At 38.3% G+C, this 6,036-nt stretch overlaps 1 protein-coding gene and 1 pseudogene across 1 annotated transcript in view; both read right to left on the bottom strand.

The window, feature by feature from the left end:
- The window catches only part of EPB41 (erythrocyte membrane protein band 4.1), a 273,985-nt gene that overhangs the window by 98,641 nt on the left and 169,308 nt on the right, over window positions 1-6,036 (bottom strand). The gene's annotated exons all lie outside the window — the stretch shown is intronic.
- On the bottom strand, window positions 231-1,113 carry LOC103192775 (annotated as a pseudogene).

Genomic DNA, 6,036 nt, shown 5'->3' with positions numbered 1-6,036 from the left:
TCAATGACATGAGACAAAGTATATGTGAACTGCTGTATGAAAAGTGAATTTACTCTGTAAATCTTCACCCAAATCCTAAAAAAAAAAAGATTTCATGTTCCTTGGCTCCACAATCAACACCTATGGAAGCAGCAGTCAACAAATCAAAGGACCTATTTTTCATTTATTAGAAACTGATGCTTATTTTCCATCAACCTTATCTTTGTTTGTTTAAGAAACTGGAAGACAGCTTAAGACCACTCAGTAGTTGTTCCTACTCACTTGTTGGCCTGAGCAGCAGGGGCTGCTGAACAGTCTTTAGTTGCAGGCTGAGCACTCCAGTCTTCAGTAGGGAACTGCTGAACAGGCACAGAGGGCACCTGCACACCTTCAGACCAGTATGCAATCTCAGGCTAAGCAGCAGTAAATTCAAGAGTGTGAGTAGTCCATTCACCCTGAAATTCTTCCTTGGTCGCAGCCTTTTCAGCAGTGGCCTGCTCTTCCTTTTCAATCTCTTCTGGATCTCTACAGAAGTAGAGATCAGGCATGACCTCCCATAGGTGCTCCTCAGGATTGGTGCCATGCATGCACAGAACCTCCCATGCCAGCATCCACAGACCCACCAAATGAGCTCCCTTGTTGATGCATGGGATGGCGATGTCCATGTAGCGCAGAGGAGAATCTGTGTTACACAGAGCAATGGTGGGCAAGTTAACATATGACGCCTCTGTGAGAGGCTTGTGGTCAGTCCTGGGATCATTAACCCAAAAGATGCAGCTCCTGGAAAGCTGCCTGGATCTGGTTAGTGAGGGTTCTCGGAGTGAATGCCCAGCAACAGGAGTGGCTCCAGTGGCAGCAGCAAACTTTAGCACAGCCCGTTGGTTATTCCTGAAGGATATGACACTGATATTAGCTGGGTTTTCAATGGCTACAATGGCCTTAACTACCAACAGAAGCAAAGAAGCTTCTCCCAGATCCTCTTCAGGTTTATGATATAGATGCCATCACTCTGCCTGTTACAGATGTACTGTTCCATTGAAAATCATGGTTGGTGCCACCTAAGTGGGTTCCTGCTGCCAAGAATCTGACGACATCTTCAGTCTTCATCTGTATGACATCAAGGGCTCCAGACATTGTGAAAGTTTCCCCTTTAAATTATTATGGTAATCTAGTACAATGCCATAGAGACCCTTCTTTGGGAAAGCTCAAATGACATACTGCATTGGGCAAATCTGCTGCAAAAGAATTCTTCAAAGTGTTCAAAAGTAAAGATGTCACTTTGAAGACTATAGTGTGCTTAATCCAAGCCATGGTATTTTCATTCACCTCATATGCATGTGAAAGCTAGACAATGAATAAGGAAGACCAAAGAATTGATGCTTTTGAATTGTGGTGTTGGAGAAGAATTTTAAATATACCATGGATTTCCAGAAGAAAAAACAAATCTGTCTTAGAAAAAGTACAATTCGAATGCTCCTTATAAGTGAGGATTGGTCATGTTTCCAGGAGGGACCAGTCCCTTAAGAAGGATATTATGCTTGGTAAAGTAGATGGTCAGTAAAAAAGAGAAAGCCCTTCAATGAGTGACACAGTGGCTGCAAAATGGGCTCCATAGCAACAATGACAGGGATGGCACAGGACGGACCACTGTTTTGTTCTGTTGTACATGGGACTGCTATGAGTTGGAACCAACTTGACAGCACCTAACAACAACAAAACATGAAGATGCTAAACCTCTAAATTTTCTAGTCATGGAGATCCATTATCGCTCAATTTCTATGTACATATCTAACAGAACATCAACTGGACCATATCCATCTGCCTTATCAGCTGGCCTCACAGTTGTGCTTTAAAGTCTGTAAACTTTCAAAGAATGGTTTTCCAAACCCAGACCACATTCATAACATGTAAAATGTGGATAAGAATTATTATTACCCTAGCAAATGTGTGAACTTCCACTATATGCTAGTCATTGTCTTAAGCACATGGATTTTTAGATGTAACAATCACAAGATTCAATTATCATCTGTAGTTTTCAGAAGAGAAAGCTGAGTTTAAGTAATTTACTGAGTCACACAGCTAATGGGGAACAGAATCTGAATTCAAAGCAAATGAGTCTGACTCCAGAGCCCATGCTTTAAACTAGTGTGCCCTATTGCCTATCAGTAGTTCTCAAACTTTTTGGCCTTGCAATGGACAGATTTCTAGAAACATACTACTCACCTAAACTAACAAAGACTGAGGTGGAAAATTTGAACAGACTCATAGCAAAAGAAGAAATTGAACAGGTCATAAAAAAAATTACCAACAACAAAAAAAGCCCTGGCCCAGATGATTTAACTGGAGAATTCTACCTAATGTTCAGAGAAGAACTGACACCAATCCTACTCAAACTATTCCAGAACATAGAAAAGGATAGAATCCTCCCAAATTCATTTTATGAAGCAAGTGTAACCTTGGTGCCAAAACATCACTAAAAAGGAAAACTACAGATCAATATCCCGCATGAATACAGATGCAAAAATCTTCAACAAAATCCTAGCCAACAGACTCCAACAATGTATTAAAAAAATAATACATTATGACCAAGTGGGGTTCATATCAGGTATGCAAGGATGTTTCAACATAGAAAAACAATCAACGTCATCCATCATATAAATAAAACAAAGGAAAAGAACCACACGATCATATCAATTGATGCAGAAAAGCCATTTGATAAAATCCAACACCAATTCCTGATAAAAAATACTCAGCAAAATAGGAATAGAAGGGAAATTCTTCAACATAATAAAGGGTATATATGCAAAACCCACAGCCAACATTATTCTCAATGAAGAGAGACTGAAACCATTCCCCTTGCAAAAAGGAACCAGACAAGGATGCCCTTTATCACCACTTCTATTCAAGATTATATTGGAAGTACCAGCCAGGGCAATAAGTCAAGAAAGGGAAATCAAAGGCATCCAAATTGGTAAGGAAGAAGTAAAACTATCCCTATTTGCTGATGATATGATCCTATGCATAGAAAACCCAAGAGACTCAGCAAAAAAACTACTGGAACTAATTGAGAGATTTAGCATAGTGGTGGGATACTAGAGCAACATACAAAAATTAGTTGGATTCCTCTACACCAGCAAAGAGATTGTTGAAAAGGAAATAAGGAAATCAGTACCATTTACAATAGCTACCAAAAAAATAAAATACTTGGGAACAAATCTCACTAGAGACACCAAAGTCCTATGCAAAGAAAACTACAAAACACTACTTCAAGAAACCATAAAAGACCTACATAAATGGATGAACATACCATGATCGTGGATAAGAAGACTGAACATTGTAGAAGTGTCAATACTACCCAAAGCAATCTATACATTTCAACACAATCCCAACACAGATCCCATCAGCTTTCTTTAAGAATATGGAAAAACCAATCACTAATTTTATATAGAAAGGAAAGAGATCTCGCATAAGCAAAGTGCTATTGAAGAAGAACAAAGCAGGAGATCTCAAACTTGCGGATCTCAAAATCTACCATACAGCCACAGTAGTCAAAACAGCCTTGTTTTAGTACAACGACAGACACATAGACCAGTGGAACAGAACTGAGAATCCAGAAATAGATCCATCGACCTATGGTCAGATGATTTTTGACAAAGGGCTGAAATTCATTACATGTGGAAGAGATATCTCTTTAACAAATGGTGCTGGCAAAACTGGATATCCATTTCAGAAAAATGAAACAAGATCCGTACATCACACCATACACAAAAACTAACTCCAGATGGAGCAAAGACTTAAAAGTGAAACCTAAAACTATAAAGTTTCTTAAGGAAAAAATAGGGGCAAATTTAGGGGCTCTAACTTATGGCATTAATAAATGGTCAAGCATAACCCAAAATACACAAATAGAAGAAGATAAAGTATATGAATGAGATCTTCTAAAAACTCCATTTTTATGTGCTTCAAAAGATTTCTCCAAAAGAGTAAAAAGGAACCTAGAGATTGGGAAAAAATGTTCAGCAACAACGTATCTGACAACGGACTTATCTCTAAAATTTATGGAAAACTCCAACATCTCAACAACAAAAGATTAACAAATCCAGTTTAAAAATGGGCAGAAGATATGAATAGACACTTCACTAAGAAAGATATTCAGGCAGCCAGCAAATACATGAAGAAATGCTCACAATCATTAGCCATCAGAGAGACACAAATCAAAACAACAATGAGATACCATCTCACCTCAGAACTAACAGCAAAGTTCAACAAGACAGAAAATAACAAATGCTGGCAAGGATGTAGAGTGACTAAAACTCTTATACATGCTGGTGGGATTATAAAATGATACAACCACTGTGGAAAACAGTATGTCAAGTTCTTAAAAAGTTGGAAATAGAAATACCATTTGATCCAGCAATCCCATTACTAGGTACCAAAAAAAAAAAAAAAAAAAAAAAAACCCACCTGAAACTTACTGCTATGGAGTTGGACCGGACTCGTAGTGACCCCTCCCCTTGGGTTTCTAAGGCAGTATCACTACGGAAGTAGATTGTCCAACCTTCCTTCTGAGGAGAGGCTGGTGGTTTTGAACCTTCAGCCTTCTGGTTAGCAGTCAAATGCCTTAGGTACTATGCCACTAGAGCTCCCATTACTAGGTATATATCCTAAAGAAGTAAGAGCCAGGAAGATGGAGGACTAGCAGACAAGGTACACAGACCCTCTTCAACAAAGAAAAGAGAAACCAATTGACAGAGATACAGAAGATAATCCTGGAGACCTGAGCTTCAAAAGGAAGGATACAAAAGTGAATTAGGCACCAACTAGTGGAAAAACCTAACTGAAAACAGGATCTAAGAATAAGCTCCATTTGCCAAGGACAGCAGGGACATACGGGAGGCTGACAATAGGAAAGGAGACAGGTAGTGAGTGTGTTAAGTGCTGCCAACTAGCAAATAGAGGAGGACAGTACCCTGCTTACTTAGATAAAATCCAAAGAAAACAAAAATCATGGGCAAGTCACTTCAACATACAATCACCAGCTAAATATAAACACAAAAATGTCATAATGCTTTGGAGACAACAGAGCATCACAATCCACACAAAGAAGCAAAATAAAGCAGGGAAACAAGGGACCAGGATATAGACCCAAAACACATCCCTGAGGAAGGCGCAGCATTGGAACTCCCTGATAAGGAATTCAAAAGAATTATATTTAGGTATCTTCAATGAATTGAGAGCCAGATCAAGGAAAACACTGACAAAATTGAGGAAAACACAGAGAAAACTCTAGAACAATTTTGAAAGACAATACAAGAAAAAACAACAAAATAAATGAAAAAATTAAAAATGATACAAAATCTACATACAGAAATCCAGAAGATTAATACTAAGTTTTCAGAAATAGAAAGCAAATTCAATGGACAAAGGAGTAGAATTGAATAAATGGAACACAGAATTAGTGAGATTGAAGGCAAGTATCTCAATACTTCTTTAGAAAGCAACCAATCAGAAAAAAGATCAACACAAAATGAAGAAAGCCTAAGGTTCATGTGGGATACCATCAAAATAATCTATATGTAATAGGAATAATCTACATGTAATAGGAATTCCAGAACAGGAAGAGACAAATAAAACCAGAGAGAAAATTGTCAAAGATTTGTTGGAAGACAATTTTCCTGGTATGATAAAAGATGAGAATATATCCATTCAAGAAGTCCAACAAACGCCTAACAGGACAGACCCCAAAAGAAAATCAACAAGACATGTCATCATCAAACTCACCAAAACCAAAGACAAACAAAGAAAGCATGCTGCTTTCAGGAAAGCAGCATGGGAAAAACAGAAAGTTACCTACAAGGAGCAACCGGTAAGTCTAAGCTCAGGTTTCTTGGCAGAAACCACACATGCGAGACAATGGGATGGTATATATAAAACCCTGAAAGAGAAAAATTTCCAACCAAGAATTATATACCCAGCAAAACTGTCCCTCAAATATGATGGTGAAATTAGGACATTTCCAGATAAGCAGAAATTAAGGGAATTTGTTAAAACCAGACC

Source organism: Orycteropus afer, unplaced genomic scaffold, assembly GCF_000298275.1.
Source record: "Orycteropus afer afer isolate SDZICR_OR568_19922 unplaced genomic scaffold, OryAfe1.0 scaffold00031, whole genome shotgun sequence".
In the NCBI taxonomy this organism is placed as follows: Eukaryota; Metazoa; Chordata; class Mammalia; order Tubulidentata; family Orycteropodidae; genus Orycteropus; species Orycteropus afer.
The sequence above is the reverse complement of the archived record's forward strand: the minus strand, read 5'-3'. Positions and strand labels throughout refer to the sequence as shown.